This window comes from Lissotriton helveticus, chromosome 2_1, assembly GCF_964261635.1.
Source record: "Lissotriton helveticus chromosome 2_1, aLisHel1.1, whole genome shotgun sequence".
In the NCBI taxonomy this organism is placed as follows: Eukaryota; Metazoa; Chordata; class Amphibia; order Caudata; family Salamandridae; genus Lissotriton; species Lissotriton helveticus.
Window position 1 is genome coordinate 2,109,071,457 of NC_136059.1, and position 18,556 is coordinate 2,109,090,012.

Genomic DNA, 18,556 nt, shown 5'->3' on the forward strand with positions numbered 1-18,556 from the left:
CTACCCTAGTTGGACTATGTAAAACTGTCATTTCCAATTTCCAATTTAAAACATTTATAGAGCGCATCGTCCACCATACGGTTTCTTGGCGCTAGCAAAAGGTCCGATTACTGAGGATTACATGGGTGAGCGAGTTTATACAGAGAAAGCCTGTTTAAACAGGAACGTTTTGAGGTCTCTTCGAAAAGAGACATAGTGGGTGGCAAAACGTAGGTGATCGGGCAGAGAGTTCCAAAAAGTGGGAGCCAACGTAGAAAAATTGGCTCCACCCCACTTTTTGCGCTTAAAACGTGGGATTTGGAGGAGAGACTTGGAGGAAGAACGAAGCTCTCTGGCGGGTACATATTCACTTATCAGCGAGGAGATGAAGGCCGGGGCAGTACCTTGCCGGGCCTGGAAGGTCATGCAGGCAGTCTTGAAAAGGGAGCGCTCCCTGACAGGCAGCCAGTGGAGCTCTCTAAGGAGGGGTGAGGAATGATGGTAGCGTGGGAGACCGTAAATTAGCCGGGCCGCGTGGTTCTGCACCATCTGGAGCCTCCGCAAGCTGTATGCCGGGATGCCATTGTAGAGGGCATTGGCATAATCTATCCGCGAGATTACCAATGCGGCCATGATCAATTTAAGAGCCTGGGGGGAAAAGAAGCGGGAAACGGCACGGATGGTTCGGAGGGTAAGGAAGCAGGAGGAGACTACGGAACTGATTTGTGAGTGAAGGGTGAGATGACTATTCATTTTCACTCCCAGTGTTTTTACAGTGACTGAAGGGGTAGGGGCGGGACCAAGAGTGGGGGGCCAAAAGAGGGCGTTCCAGGGGCTGGATGAACCACCAGTGAGAACCAACTCGGTCTTCTCCGGGTTCAATTTGAGATGGTTGTGGTTCATCCAGTCCCTGATGAAAATCATAATGGACTGGAAGTTAGAAACCGAGAGAGAAGAGGAAGAAAGATCAAAGATAAGCTGGAGGTCATCTGCATAATTAAATACAGTGACCTCCAGTTGCTGAAGAGCAAAAATAAGAGGAGAGATATAAAGGTTGAATAGTAGAGGAGAAGGGGAAGAGCCCTGGGGGACACCACAGGTGACGGGGAGTGAGGTGGTCGTGAAGTCTCCTTCCCGAACCGCCTGGGTGCGGTCCCTCAGGAAGGAGGAAAGCCAAACCAGGGCTGTTCCCTGGATTCCAGCCGCCCTGACACGGGACAAAAGGATGTTATGGTCCACCGTGTCAAAAGCGGCGGATAGATCCAGGAGCACCAGCGCCTGGTGTTGGTTATGATCCATTCCCTTCCTGAGTTTATCTAGGACCGACACCACGACTGATTCGGTCGAGTGCCTGGGACGGAAGCCTGCCTGGCGGGAAGCCAGTCCCCCATTTGCCTCTACGTGGGCGCTGAGTACCGCGGTGACATGGCGCTCTAGCACCTTGGCCAAGTAGGGCAGTAGGGAAATGGGGCGATAGTTGGCTAAGATGGATAGGTCCGCGCCAGGCTTCTTCAATATGGGCACTATGGTGGCAGATTTGAGTGCAGGCGCCACGACTCCCTGGGTCAGAGAGTTATTAAGGAAAGTGATGGGGGGTTCAGGGCAGGAGGAATACATTTGTTGCAGAATGCGTGCAGGGCAAACATCTGCGGGAGATCCCGATTTAACTTTAGGGAGAATCTCCAGGAAAGCTTCCTGGGTAAGGGGGGAAATAGAGGTAAGACAGCATAGGACGGTCGTAGGGGAAGGGTCGATGAAAGCCGATGAAGGGGGAGGGATGTTGGCCTTGATGGTAGCAATTTTATCTAAGAAATAAGAGTTAAGTTGGGCACATAAAGACTGGGACGGAGGAATTTGGGGTGAGGCTCTGTCAGAGAAGGCTAGATCATTCACTATGCTGAAAATCTCCCTGGGTTTGTTTTCAGCTGACGTGATTTTGGTAGAAAAGTAGGTGGTTTTGGCATCAAGAATTGCCGTTTTATACTTGGCAAGTGCAGAGAGATAAAGGATTTTTAGTGAAGGACAGTAGTCCTTCCTCCAATGTCTCTCTGCCTGTCGAACGGTCAATTTAAGTTTTTTTAGGTTGTCGTTAAACCACCTATTTGAATCCTTGGGTCGACGGGTGGAAATACGGCGCAGGGGGGCTTCTGAGTCACAGCCTCTGGTTAGCCAGGCATTAATTGCCTCGGCTTGAGAGTTTGAAGAGAGGCCAGCGAGGGTCGGGGTGGAATCTCGGAGCAGAGAGGTCAAAGCGGGAAAGTCAACTCTATTCCAATTTCGGGCCCATGTGTTTTTAGCGTGTGGGATTTTAGGCGCTGGTTCAATCGAGATGAAAAAGGAAATGAGGGCGTGATCCGACCAGGGACAGGGAGAAACAGTCACCGGGGAGACTGGGAGGTTACAGGACCATACCTGGTCGAGTATGTGACCGTGAGAATGGGTGGGAACCGAAATATGCGACACAAAATTCAGGGAGAGCAAAGATTCTGTGAATTCTTTTGAAGTAGCGCACTCGGAAGGGTCAGAAGGCCAGTAATTAAAATCACCGAGCACCAGGACCGAGGCGTAATTGACCACCAAGGTGGCCAGTAAGTCCTGAAATGCTGGTAGGAATAAGGACGAAGACTGGGGCGGACGATACATCAGGAGACATGTGATGGGGGGAGAGAAGTAAAGGGAACGGGCAACAAGGAATTCAGAGGGGGGGATAGAGGGAAAGGAGAGGGTTTGAAAATTTAAGTCCGCCCGAGCCATCAATGCCACACCACCGCCTGTCCTGCCCGCCGGGCGGTCGGCGCGTAGGGCAACATAGGAGGGGGGGAGGGTGGCCAGGAGAACGGGGAGGGACGAGTCACAAAACCAGGTCTCGGTCAAGAGCAGTAAATCCGGCTTCTCCAAGTCGAGAAGGACAGACAGCTCATGATGGTGTTTAACCGCAGATCTGGTATTGAGTAAGATGACAGTTAATGGAGGGGTAGAGGGGGGAGGATCAGGTAAGGAGGGGCAAAGCGACGATGGGGCCGACAATGGCGGCGGCAAAATAGGGGTAGAAGAGGGGGTAAGATCTAACGACGCAATGTGCCTACAGATGGAATCAGAAAGTGGCCATTGGCTCTGGAGAGAGGTGATCTCCTCAGAGGAGTAGCAAATAAAATTGTCATGGGGACGTGCCCCTAGCCCCGTCCGGCCGCGGACGGGCGCAGACGGGCTTGCCTTAAGTGCGCCTTCGGCGCGCAAACGGCGCGCCCGCTGCGCACGTCCGCTGCGCGTTCTGGGGTTGCACATTGATAAAGGAGATCTTAAGGGCGGGAAGGGGGCGTGGCCTCTAGATGGGCGTGGCCAGCCGCAAGGGAAACCGAGTGGAGGGTGTCACGTGAGCGCTGGGTCCGCTACACGGCGCCCTCGAGGAGTAAAGTGCAAGGTGCTAGTGGCAATCAAGGTAGGCTTTAAAATACAGAGTACACAAAATAACAGTTTTAAAATCACTGCTCCCGGCTGTTTTGCCTCAGGAGAATCGAACCATGAATCTACATCAGTATTGGTTGTCGCCTGAAACCATTCCATCTTCCACAAATAAGAAACAGATGGCCATCTACTGACAGCATGAAGAGGCTGAATTGCCTAAACAGGTAGGGTTGGGTCAAATGACTTTTTGATTCAAGTGTACCTCAAACTTTAAAAATTATATGAATGATATTGATCCCTCATTCACAGATGCTCTTTATACAAAGTTCAGGTTAGGTATATTGCCGCTAGCTGCATTCACTGTTAAATGGAACGGTGAACAAGGAGGTAGTAAAATATGCCCTGTTTGTAGAAGTAACAAAGAAACCAACGACCACCTCCAATTTTTTTGCCCAAGTTACTAGAAGCAGCACAGGCGTTAGATTGCTCCTATGTGCAGCATTTTCAGTGTTGCCCCACACAGGGTAGCAACAAGATTATGTAGAGCTGACACTTCTCCGGTCATTGTTTTCTCCATTAATAAATATTTGGAGAGCATAAGAACAATTCTTCAAAAATGTGGCTCTCCTACCTTATTTTGCCCTCTGCCTATTGCAAATCCCTCCCCCATTGTGTATCACATCTTTAGTGTTTTGAGAACATGTGTTTTTAAACCTATTGCAAACCAGAGCACTTGCTCTTTATTCAGTTAGGCTGTCCTGCGAGACAGGGTAGAGCTTGTAAACCTAGCTGTATCCCTGTATCTACTTCATCTCTGTTCTCAATAGAGAAATTCCTATGTTCCATGGGCTGAATGTAGCATGAATGCGCCTAGTAATGCCTCCTATTAGAGTATCTGCTATTTAAAAGATTACCATCCTGGTCTGAAGTTTTTGCAAATACATTTATTACAGCAACATACGTATAAACTGTACTTTTAGGCATGATTTACCACATTCGATTTTTGTGTATGGTCAAGCATTCGTACAGCTGCTTTGTGCTTTTAGGCCAAGAGTGGATACATCTAAGAATATTTCATGCATGGTATATGTATATTTTGTATTTGATATTGCATTATGTTTCCTTCCAAAATTTTAAAATTGCACCACTTTTATGAACTTTGCCCTAAATAAGGTAAATAATGAATGACTGAAAGAAGAACAGGCCATGTTGTAACGCATGTGTTTAGAAAGCATGCCATTACAATGCGGTCATTACAACAACCGCATTGTTACATCGCATAGCATTACAACAACTTGCTGTAGGGGGGCACTGGATGTTGGAATTGTATAATTTACTATTCCAACTCCAGTCTGTGCAACAGTAGGGAAGGTGTTGTATTTAAATCCAACAGCTTCTGCCCCCATAACAAATCATTGTAATGGCTTGCGTTGTAATGGCGTGCGATGTGACAAGGTGGTCGTTGTAATGACCGCGTTTTAATGGTATACATTGTTTTGCAGGAGGGGTAAATGTTGGGTCCCCTGAATGAATAACCATATTTACTGCGAACTACTGATCATACTGTTATTTCATTTTCATGTTTTCCCATTTCTTTTGTAAATAAGTTAATATAAAAAAGTGTTCACTTTTTATTTCTAAGGGGGGAAGGTAATTACATTTTGTTAGTGAGTGTGCTTCCATGTTTCAGGGTACACCCAGTCCTAAGTGTTGCTTTATTTCTCAAGATATGTGGTAGTTTGACACAATGGAAGGAGATGATTCATTGGTTCAAGAATTGAGATTGAACAACGAAATTGATGTTCTACAGGTCAATTTCAGAATCATAGCAGAACTTCTCTATAGTGTTGAAACTGAAGGAAGGATGTTTGCATTCTTTTATCAAGGGATTTTAGAGGTAGCAAATGGGCTCGAATAACTGCATGCCTGCATTGTTATTTAGTCATTAGCATTGGAATTGGTTGATAGTTGTAGATTCTTGGAGTCTGGTAGTTACGCCGATCTGGTACTTCTTAGCAGTAACTTATTCTAGGGTCTTGACAGAAACTGATTGTTCTTTACTTAAGTATGAAGTTTTGACCTTCCAAGCTTCTCTCCTTCTTTTGTTATTCAAATGTCCTTGCTGATGCATCAACAGTAGAGTATGTTTCTTTCGATCACTGTTTGAGGTGATTATTCTCAAGGTAGCCATAAAGGCGCAATTCCTCAATCGTGTAATCACATGTAAAATTTACCTGAGGTACATTATGGTTACGCTGATATATGCTTTCTGTATACCTTGTGAAAATCAATAAAGTATTTTGAAATAAAAAAACTTTCAGTCTTGAAAACATTTCTAGCATATTCTTTCTGTTGCTTTGAACAGGAGATGCAAGGAGGCAACAGAAAATGGCACTGGACGTGCCAATAAATTAAAAAACTGAAATGGCTGGATTGGTTATATACACTGAGAGCACATTGGGATCTAGGGCCAGATGTACATATGTGTGTGTTTGCGATTATCTAAAAGCTAATATGGTCAATTTGCTATGAGGTAATCACCAACAGCGATGTACTACAGTGTGTTTTGCACTGTCAGCGATTTCCTGTGGGTCAAATATAGATCTACCTCATGAATATTATTGAGGTAGGGCTCGGTTTGCGACCCATTGGGAGTCACTAAAATCAAAGGGATGGTGGTCTGCTGGGGTAAGCAGACCACCATGTCTGTGATTGTTTTTAAATAAAGCTAGTATTTTTTTCAATGCACCCCGTTTTCCTTAAAAGGAAAATGGGATCTGCTTCAAAAACAAAAAAAGGAAAAGTTTTTTTTTTTAAGTAGGCAGTGGTCCCTGGGACCTACTTGAAGTATGTGTCAAAATGCAAATGTTTAGTGATTGCATTTTGGTCACAAAGCATTCACACATTACCACTACAAGACAATATTGGATCGGACGCCCTTAACACTCCCCTTCCTAATACCAAAGTGCAAAGCTATTTTGCGATTCAGTAATAGGTTACCGAATCACACAATCGGGTTCTATACCATCAAAAAGGCTTCTTTTGGGGTCGAAAACTGGCCAATTATGCAAATCAGGCCATTTAAATAACTAAAATAGTTAGTAGAGAAGGTTGCGGAAAAGTGTGGGATAACAACAAGGGGAGCCTAAGACCAAAAGAAAAACTGAGACTCCCACCAAAATAGATTCAGAAGTGAGATTCTAAAATTTGATATTATAGCATTGCCATTTTTTTCAGTGTTGAAATTCACTTTCCCATACATATTCTCCTAGGTTTATGTTTACTAGCATGTGACAGTCTTCCCTGTCGTGAATAAAATATATACTATATCAAAGCATTCTTCTACTTTTGAGGCCTCTCCTGTACTGCGCATGCACTGTCTTTTAGAGGCATTTTGTTTTCTGTCAGTGACCTTGGAGGCCACACATTCCTTACTACTGGTTGATTCACTGTCACTCTCAGTTGTTTGCTTGTTATTCTTCAACTGCTGTATACTTTCTTCTACTTTGTGTGTTTGTTCCTCCCATGGAGCATAGACATTTTACTTGTATTCTTCCAAAGCTCATTTTTTTAGGCAGTACTTTTTGTTTGGGTTTAAGCACCCTGTCAGAGTGCCACTGTATTAGCTGGACCATGTGCATCCCCTCCATGCATGTCCCTCTTCCTTCCGCATGTAGCTTGCAGACACCCTTCCTTCCCTCCTTCTAATGATGTCACTGTTGTTGCTTTTCCCACCAGCCCTCCCACCCTCTGTTATTGTGTGCATGCTCCCATCCCCTCCATCCAACGGTCTGTTTTCTGTGCTTCTTCGCAGATACTTGCACCCATCCTCACTTGTTCATGTTGGCCCAGCCTCTACTTCTGGTGTCAGTCTTGCCCCAATCCCTTCCTCTCACCCTCCATTGTTCATTTCATTTCATAAATCTTTATTCGAATTCCAAGAATTCATAAAAGCACATCCACAAATTTACAATGTTATTATAAAATCCTTGTTAAAACTTTGTTAAATCATAATAGACATCAGACAATTTTAGCAAGATTACTATAAAAAAGGAAAGTCAAGGATTAGCCATCATTTTACGGGCTCGGGTGGCAGTTCTCAAGAAAGTGCTAGTGCGAAAAACTATTTCTTCATTATCCAAAGAAAACAGCATCTGATAAGATTCCCCTAAAGAAAGAGGTCTATGTTTTTTAAAAAGGGAGTTAAAAACCATTTTACATATTTTAAATAACATTTACAAAAGAAGAAAAAGTGCAAATCAGTTTGTGCGCTCGCTCCATCGCAGGGGCATGGTGTATTTTCTAAGTTTAACCGATAGCCTAAAGGAAAACTTAACAAGAATCTTACAGTTCCCGCCCTTAATCGGAATAAAGGCTTCTTTCCCAGTTTACCATTGGCAAGGTGAGATATATTGGTAAAGGATACCTATGCAGTTCCTTGCCCATGTAAATAGAAACTGTGGATTTCTTAGATTCCTCGCCAATCCTTTCTAAGTTGTAAAGTGCATAGAGTGCTTTTTTCAAATCATTCTTATGGAATGAATCGGCTCTGATTGGGTCCAAAAATAGGCTACCTTTATCAATGCTACATAGGCTCTGATAGACCCCAGAGAGACAGGGAATATCCATTCCTCTCTCCCACTTTATAATTTCTTGCGTTAGGGAAGCGGATTTCTTCCTCCAAACAGAAAGCCAAAATAGCGCAGGACGAGCACTGATAAAATCACAGATAAAATGTAAGTTGAGTTCCTTGTGGCAGATATACTCAGAGGTGGAGATTGGTGCACCCAGCAGCTTTCTACAGAAGCAGTTTTCTTCCTGCTGGATGCACCGATTATTTGCCAAGCCCCATATCTTAGCCCCATACGTGGCTACTGGAAAGCATTGCAATTTAAAAATCCTTAAAATTGCTTCAGTTGCACCTGTTTTCTTCGGACGGGGGAGACTTAAAATTGAATTGACTGCCTTTGAGAACTTGCTCGTGGAGTGGGCCAAATGCCCAGTCCACGAGCCGCTCGCAGCAAAGACCATCCCCAAATATGGAAAAGTACGGGTGGAAATTAATCGGTCATTCCCTACCAGTATAGAGTTGAGCCGGCGTTTCCGCATGACATAATAAATGAATTTTTAAAGTTCACACGTAGCTCCAGACCGTCCATGTACTCAACAAAACTTTTAACCAGAATACGCTGAGAATTTGGAGTGCGGCCCATAAGGACGGCATCATCTGCGTAGAGGAGTACCGGTAACGATTTACCGTAAATTTTCGGGACGTCTGGGATTGACTGTTTCAGGGAATTGCTCAGCCCATTAATATAAATAATAAAAAGCAGGGGTGCTAAAATGCACCCCTATCTAACTCCCCTTCCTACCCTAATTGCACCCAAGACCTCCCCACCCATGCCGATCCTGACTTGTGCCTTAAGATCAGTATGTGAGAAAAATGTACCAGGGATTCATCCAGTCCATAGTCCAGCAGAATAGACCAGAGTTTAGACCTATTAACTAAATCAAAAGCGGACGATAGATCCATAAATGCTAAATAAACAGGGGAAGATAGGGCAATATTATATTTGCTGATAACCAAATTAAGGTTTAAACACTGTTCTATTGTGCCGACCTTACTTCTAAAACCCAATTGGCATGGGTCTAATATACCGCTTTCCACTGTCCAATCTAAAACCCTATTGTATAGGACTCGACCCAAAATCTTTAATATATTGTGGAGCAGGGAAATTGGTCTGTAGTTAATTGGATCTGATCTATCCCCCTTTTTATAAATTGGGACGATGATGCTCGTAGCCCAGGTGTCAGGCATAGGGGCTTGGGGTAAGCTATTAAAAACATTCAAAAGAAGTGGGGCCCAGAATTCTGGTTTCCACTTTATTATATGTATGGGTAGCCCATCTGGGCCGGGGGCCTTATTACCAAGGCTTTGTGCAATCGCCTTTTCTACCTCCGACAGCGTAATCTGTAGGCAGCATAAGTGACCCTGCACATAATGATCTAAGCCATGTAGCGGTGTGGCATAAAGTTTAGAAAAGTGATTCTCCCATGAATTGCTGGAAATGGTACCGCTGACTGGTGTTAATTGTTGGCCCATATTACGCAAGTCCCTGACTGCAGACCAGAATGAGTTACCATTCTTTCCCCCAGCTGACTCCGATAATGCTTCCCAGCGTTCACCCAGGAGAATGGCCTTCCGCTCTCTTATTGCAGTTTTATACATCTTCCTTGCTCTCCTTACGTCTGCACGGCACCTAGGTTTAGAGGTTAAAGCCTTGTGTAGATTCTTATTGGCCTCCGAGCAATTATGATCGAACCATCTCGGTCCTTTATCATCCTGAGGAAATGGCACTGACAGGAGGGATCTGATCACAGAGCAAAGTTTAGTGAAATCCTCAAATACCCTTAGGTTGGTTACTTTTAGTTGATAGACATGAGGTAATTAGGTGCAAATGCCCTCCTAACAAAGTCTCAACTATTTTACCGCTATCAACCCCCTCCACTTCAATCTTAATTTATCTGTTGAGTGGGTGACGTCCTTGGCCCCATGAAAGATGGTATACACGGGGCGGGATGCTAGTCTTAGTACCGCTGTCAGGGGGTTGTGATCCCCAAAATCTGTTACATAAACCTCAGCGGCTAGTAGGCGGTCTGAAAGGCAAGAGGAAACAAAAATAAAATCAATAGTTGGAAAACAATCCCTTCCTCTAAATTTCGGTGTCTGCTGATTCATAGGAGATTGAACCAAATCCATTACATTGGTAAGGATATGCTCACTAAGAAAAGTGTCTAATTCCAAGCCCCTTCGCACGGCTGGGTCTACATATAATGTATCCGTACCCCGAGGATCAGTTGGGACTTTAGCATTAAAATCCCCCCCTAGAAAGATCCCAATACACTCGTCTGAACCTTGGTATTTGTCTAAATTTGGAATAATTGTAAAAAGCTCAATAAAGTTCCTATTTGGGACAGAATTGAAATCATTATTGTAAAAATTGATTAAGTAAAAAGGGACCCGTCTTTTATATTCCAATATTTGTATATTGGGACTGTTAGTGGGTATCACCTTGATGCTCCCTCCAGATGCTATGCTGATCCCAATAAATAAACCCCCGGATGCGCGACCAAAGTCGGGCTTAGGTGCTGTTAGACTAAAACAATGGAACCCTTCTATATACAGGTCATGTGTGGCCCATGTTTCCTGAAACATTATGACATCTTGACCGGATATTATATGCAATCAGTCTATGTCTTGACTCAAGGCCTGCAACATTCCAACTCAGAATGTTAAGATCAAAATCATTTTTACTTCTCTTGGAATTATAGGGGGCCTTAGATATTTCAACGCTTGCAGCTAATGCGGGTCCTATGCCACCCTCTGCCTGTAACTGATGGTCGGGTAAAACTGCTAACTGGATATATCTTAGTTCCTCTGCTTCTTGTTCCTTCATCGTGGTAGTTAATCAAGAAACGAATGTGTCCCCTAACAGGTTTCCCTCACATTCATTGACGTTAACCGTCCTATCTGATTGTCAGTCCTGTGCGTCCAGGTCTGAGAAAGCGTGATCAAAGCGATTATAGATCGGTACGTTATATTCATACGTCCCCCGGATGTGGACAGTAGCCGGGTAATTGCATCTATGTACAGGTAAGGTCGGGGGGTTCCGGTAGAAAAAGCCCAGAGGTAAGATGTGAATCCCCTCCCTACCCATTTGCCTTGTGCCTGCTCTTTCTAAAATTGTTTAATCTAGATCATGAGACCCAAAGTTCAAAACTATGCAATCGCCCCTACTGGTTTTATTTGATTTCCCTATCCAGGGAACCCTGCGAATCATTTTGAACTCCTGGAACAGGTAGCTGCCCAGCCCTGTTTTAGTGTCCAGCAGGTTAAGTGCCTTATTTCTTAGAGTAGTCCATGGTTCCTCAGAGTTAGGTGCTGTATATGGTACATTTGAAAGCACAACAGTGTAGGGTGTGGACTCAGGAGGTAATTTAAGGTGTCCCTTACCATAAACAACTGCTGGGCCACCCCTATTCAGACCCTTATAAATTCCCCGAGACGTTACATCTTCACAGGCGGGATTAGTTTGTGCTGAGTGGACATTGGCAATGTTTGGTGCGAGGGCCTGTAGCCTACATTAGTAGTAACATCATTGGCTGTTGGAGGCCGATTTAAATCAGAAGCCAAATGTGTTCCTGGTTCCCCCTGAGCTATTGAACCTCCATTTGATAGTTGACTAGTTGGAGAAAGGAGTTTTTGCTCAATACTACTTAGACGGGTGTCAATGTCTACAAGTTTATTTAGCAAGGGTTTTAACAACACCATTAACTTTTCTTCTAATTTGACTAGTATTCCATCTTCCAAATCAATTTGGGGGTACTTACTGGGACATTGGCTTCTAGGGGCACTTGGGCTAATGGAGCTAATAACAGCTACCTCTTCTTAGGGGCCTTTCTTACCACGAACAGAACCTTTTGTTTTTGCCACTTTACTAGTTTGTTGGGTGGTAAGAGGTACACCCCGCCTTTCTTTTCCTTGCAGCAACTGGAGCCGTGCCCCCCCTAGCCTTTGATTGTTGTGTCAATCGAGTCACAATCGGGGGTGGGGATAATGATGTAGCAGTTGATTCTATATCTATGATCGGTGGGTCTTCTAGGATTGCTATCAAAGGCTCAGGAACCAAATGGGGCGTGCTGTCCGAGTTGCATTCAACCGGACTAACTAAGTTAAGAAGGGGCCCACCTATGGTGGCTTCTATAGAAGCTCGACGTGTATCCAAAGAGAGTCTTATTTGCGTGAGTTCTATTTCATGAATCAAAACCGACTCCGCCCTAATAAGGAAGGCGTCGAGAGTGCCCACAACCCCTTGGCCCCCTGCCCCTTTGCGAGTGCCCTTACTCACACTCATACTTAGAGCAACCAATACAATCAAAAGCTAAATCAAATATAATACAGTCAGCACTAGTAAGGAATTCAAAGTCACTGACCAAATTCATAAGCAAAAGGGCGAATATTCCGATATAATGGGGTGGCCCTGCCCTGCCTCCTCCTAGCTTCGACGGGCGCGGAAAGGCCCGCCCTTGGCCCGGGCACGCCTGCGCGCGTTCCGCGCTGCGGGAGCCCTGGTCCAGCTTTTAGCGCCTCCTGGCGCGTAACACGGCGTCAGCAGCCACAGGGAATGCTGGGGATCATAGTTTCCGCCCCCTCGGGCGTCTACAGCACAATGGCGGCCACAGCACTCGGCCCTTCCCCTCCGCAAAGCAATCGTGAGGCAGTGGATGGTGGCGGCAGCAACAACACGTGAGTGGCAAAGAGGGCGTCCCTCCATTGGTAATGTTGGCCCAACTTGCCCTTCCTCCATCCATGTTGCGTGCCAACCCACCATCTTTCCATAACCAAAAAGAAAGCTCCATGACAAGGCCAGCTCTGGCAGCATAATAGCATGTTATTCCACCTCCTTCTTTGCTAGTGTTGCCCACTGACATGCCTTCCCTCCCTTTGTTATGTTTCCCGCCCCCCAGCAGTGAGGTGAATGTGAAGGTTTGACTGGGTTTGTGTTTGAGGCAGATGGCAGCATTTAGGAAGGAGGCGTGTGACTTGGGCGTGCCACTGTTGTCCAGCACCTGAGTAATATGTGAATGGTGCCATGTTAAGGTCTGGGGTTTTTTGGTCACTCTCTTGTTGATGTGTCAATGCCATATGTAGCAATGAGGTGAGCGTGGTGAATGTATCACTGCATCATAATAGCGTGTCTATACATTTATACTAACATGTGAAAATTCCTTGGGAGTTTTTTAATTCTCCATTGTGAGACTTACATCATCAGGGTTATCCTGAGACAGCAGGAGCAATAATGCAGCTGTGCCACAGATAGATAGGGTGAGATGCCAAGTGTGGACTAACAGAGGATGTTCAGACATATGGAATCTCACTTACTGGGTGTGAGTTACATGGCTTGGGTTCACACCTTTGCTTGTGATTTGCTACATTTACTACACTGATATTAAGGGGGTTCTAAAGCACGTGAACCCACATTTCTCTTTTAAAACATAATTTCGTGCCTCAGTGGTCTCAAATTCAATTTGTGTGGACCCTTTAGGTCGCCGTTTGTTGTTGTCTTTGCTATCTCGGCCACCACAAGCTTCCTTTGCAGATGTATAGACGAAAATATAGCAACACAACTGTATTAAAGCTTGGGGTTCTGACGATCTCAGCCCATTGCTTCTAGTACTGCAGCTCTAAAACTGAACTCCCCCAACCGCCAGGAGGGATATTCACAATAGCATCTATGCAAAGACAGGCGCTATGAACAACAGCACACACCTTCTATGACTGATCACTGTTAGGGGGTGGATGCCCATGGTGTGAACGCTCGTTACAAAAGGGAACCGTATCAACTTACCCCAGACATGACCTGCCCATACACACGAATCACCTTTCCCTCCAGACCTCATGCTACTATGTAATACCCATTGGCGAGAAAAGTATCCGCCTCAAAATTCCACACACTGACCCCCCCCAGGTATGGAATGCCTTTCTGATACATTCACCTCTAACCATCACCCCTCACAGATCCTCACTGAATGTATGTACTGCACCATACATTTAATCCTGACGTGCTCGGCCCCATCATACACAGCCACAGTCTCCTTCCCTGGAATGGTTCCTCATCATATTCGATACCCGACCAGTTTCAGCAACTTAGCATGAAGTGCTTTCTGTCACACCTACCACGACTCCCGCACGCTGCTTTATGCGGTGCTATGCTAAACGAAAAGCATTACCAAAGCTAATAGATCTCCCGTAGGCGAGATTATTGTCTTTGCTACTGCTTGTTTGTATTTTGCCTCAGTACTTCGCTATAGGTAGGAAGTGCAATATAAATAACCATATTATCATTTGTTGTTAACGTTCTTACCATAAATTAATTTCAACTGTATATTTCATGAATTCAAGGTTACATCATTGTATTTCATATTTTGTCAGGCAGAGCCGTAAAAAGGCGTGAAAAGAGGGGGAGGAGAGTTAAGCGACTCCCTTGTCACTGGTGGTCTCTTAATAATTGACACTTCCCTTATCGTGACTACCATCTTGTTTATTGGCAAATGTCCTTCCTTCATGCGATTATCCCGAACCATCGATAATAGGAAGAACGTGCAGCTGCCCTGCTCGCGAACATACACGCACGCCTTGGCATAAATGACCCACTTTCTATTAAACTTTTATTAAAATGACATTTTAGACCAATGAAGCATTACTTCTGCCTATTAATTGATACATTTGATTAAAGTTTCTGGGGTCATGTGCCGAAAGTATAGACTTTCATCATGTGTGTGACATGGCATGTCTGACATGAATACACATTAATTCGAGATAACTAATTGAAATTGAGTATGTGTCTAAGGTTATGGAACTGAATTGAACCATTGTAACATCATAATTAGACATAACGGGAGCCAGATTAACTAATGGACTCCTGTGCCGGTGATTAATCAACCCGTGAACCAAATTGTAGTCAAAGACTCGGGAGATAAAAAAAGAGTGGAAACTGACAATTAGGCAGGAAAACAGCACAGACTGTTAATATTTGTTAAGCTTCTTATTTTTAGTATTTTTACCCATCACAATGAATATAGAATGTTACACCTTTTAATGAGAAATAGTGATATGCCCTGATTGTGCAACAGAAAAATTAATTGAAAATAACTGATGTGAAACGACTCCTCCTTTAATATTAACATTGAGGTACTTGGATCAGTTGGAGCTGCCCTCTACAGTGTCATTCTCAATTCATTACAAGTATATGCATGAACATACGTTTGCAATGTACTCTGCCTCTGAATAGTGAGCTGTGTGGCTTAAAGGAGCAAAGGTTAAAAGCATACTATATCTAATGGGTTTATTACAAAGAGAGTTGTCACATAAACCTTTTGAGAATTGAAGTAGTACTAAATTAGCACTACTTTATATACTTACAAATGCTATCTACTAATCTGCTGCTGAAAATCTCTTAGCCTACTCCTGCCCTATCTATTGTATGCAGAGTTGTTCGACATTAGAGCAGAGAACTCAGCACACTATGGTCTCCTTTGTATGTGTAAATGTAATACGAGCAATAAGAAGAGGTTGAAAAAAGGGAACATATATTATTAAACAGGTTGAATGAAGGAAAAAACAAGGGGGGGCTTAGGGAGGATCACACAAAAACTAAAACACATCTGCTACAAGAGTAAGACAATTATATTTCACCAAAGTTACACCTACATCTGCCACAGTAGTGCCACTAACAAAACTGACTCAAATGTACTACAGCCATTCTTTGAATAATTCAAGCACAAGAAGCCAATAGAGCCAGGAAATAGCAATAACACTGCATAGGGAAAACAGGAAAATTAAGGAAAATCAAAGGGAAATCTATCTATCTATCTATCTATCTATCTATCTATCTATCTATCTATCTATCTATCTATCTATCTATCTATCTATCTATCTATCTATCTATCTATCTATCTATCTATCTATCTATCTATCTATCTATCTATCTATCTATCTATCTATCTATCTATCTATCTATCTATCCATCTATCTATCTATCTATATATCTATATATATATCTATCTGTCTGTCTATTTATTTATGTTTATATATTACATATAGACATTACATATAACTTACTGGCAGTCGCCAGTACGTAGCTTAGGAACTTGTTTCTATTAAAAAAGCGTTTTGTTTTTTGCCGATATCTTTGGCGTCGTTTGATGAATCTTCGTGAAATTTTTGAAACTAAAAGTTCGCTCAAGTCAGCTCCTGTCTTGAAAGTTTTGGGGTGATTCGTCAAATGGGGGCAGAGGAAAAAGGGGGTCCCAAAACGCATTTTCCCCATGCTAATTTCCATAGGAACTTTAGACAAAGCTACAGCCCAAACTGCAGAACGGAATTACACCAAATTTGGCAAAAAGGTAGGTATTGGATCAAAAAGTGTGTTTGTTTAAAATTATGTAAATCCGTTTAGTAGTTGCTGAGAAATTAAAAAAACTAAAAGTATCATATCTGAGCACCCTGGAGACTCCTTCTAACTACCAGCTTTTCCCTCGCGGAGTTCACGAACTCCGCATTGAAGAACTTACTCACAGGATCCCTTTGATAGCCTGTTGCCGAACACAACCTCTAGCTTTTGAGCAACTGCAGTAATGCTTTTCACCGCTCCTCGACAAAGGGCTTTTCTGGCCCGAAATGCATTGGAGCATCTTTTTGGTTAAACCCTTTTTCCGACAACGATAAAAGCATTATTGTAAAACGTCGATACCATGAACTATGATTCATGAACTGTAAAGAATCACACCATTTAATGACTTTGTGAAAATTAAAAGATACCTTTCATTTGAATCTACTGGAGTCAGTTGTATGCTACAACGAACCTTTCTAAGTGTGCCCAATTGTAGGGATGCGTTTACACGCGCAGTAACGCACTCAAAGCAATCAGTTTAAGGCATTATACATAGCCCATAGAGCACTTGCAGGCAAGGGATCCTTGGCTATTCAGTCCCTTATCCATCTGTACCGCCCAAATAGAGCCCTAAGGTCGGCAACCAAATACTTACTGGTAACACCAAGAAGAACAAGCATTTTTAATGCAATAGGTCTCGCATTATTGAAGCTTTGAGCTATTGGTGTTGCAACGCCAATATCTCAAACATTCAGTAATGCGAGACCTATAGCATTGCCAGTGCTTGTTTCCATTTCCCAATGTAATAGGTAATAGTGCCTGCAAGGGATTTTCTTTGAATGCACTTAGTCCGACATTTTGTGTACAATATACTAATCGCAAGCTCCACTCAGTAGCTTGCAACTGATGGTTCAAGAGCTGAGTTTACTTATTTATATCAGAATGAATCTCTTACAAATACTTTTCGAATGGTGTAAATTTTTCAAAATGCAAACTTAATAACAAAGAAATATTTGTTGAAGGGTACCAAAGACTAAAACACCACACAGTGACTGAGGTTTACAAATGATTTGTTTTTTCAAACACCTCATAATCACTGATTTGAACATCTATTCCAAATAAAACATATAGAAGGAAAATGAAACTGATCAACACAGAAAGCAATTCCTTCTAGAAGGTGAAACACAGAGGAAATAGATGTGGTTGTTGACGTTTGGGTCTGTTTGGTGCAAACATCTGTTAGACCATCTTCAGGACGATGAGTTTAAGAGTTGAATGACCCTTTAGAAAATTCCATTTGTAATTGCTACTAGTAACTAGATTTCAGCTCTATCGGCCTCCGACATCAGAAGAGAGGCTATTAAAAAGCTGTCTTATTTTGTGGGTCCATACGAATTATGTGACCCGTAAGAAGTTATCCAAGTGGATTTACCTCCTTCTGTGCACACAACCGTCTATCAATTGAAGGGGCGCTGCTCCTCCGACGCGCTGCTGTCCCTGCAGCGCCCCTTCAATGGATGGACTTCTCTTTTTGAAACTAAGGAGCAGCAACATTGTTGTGGTGTCACCAGGGCTTTAAGTGGAAGCATTTTCAATATTATATACAAGCCATAGTTGCTGCTTATTTACCTTATGCAACTAACAACCACTGACAAAGCCAATAGTCCTGACTTGTCGGTATGATGTTACTTGTATCATATATCTGGATGCATTGACAGAAGCAGTAAAATACAAGTCGGGCGGCACACTATGCTAAACACAGACTTTTAGCTTATGTGTTTGAAGCCACGCCCTAATTACGTTGGCCACACCCCTTTGAGAGACCCAACAGTTTTTTCATCCCACTTAAAGCCCTATATACATATATATATATTCCAACAAAACAGGTAAGCCCCAAGACGAAGGAAGCCACATGAAGTTTTATTTGGACCTCATAATTTTGCATCCATTTCACAGCTTGCTTCAGCAGATAAGGCCCAATTGCAGTCTTCAAAGTAAATGTCAGCCTGACGCGTTTCAGGACTTCTCTATCCTTTCTTCAGAGGCAAAGTTCAGAGGGGATTAAAGAAGCAGTTTTTCATTCTGCACAGTTATATACATTCCCAACACCTGCCCTAGTGGGCGTGGCATCTTGCAAAGCCTTCTGGTCCTTGCAGTGCGTCAATACTCTTCCCCTTGTGGGACAGGTTCCAATACCTTCACATTTGAACTGTAATTGA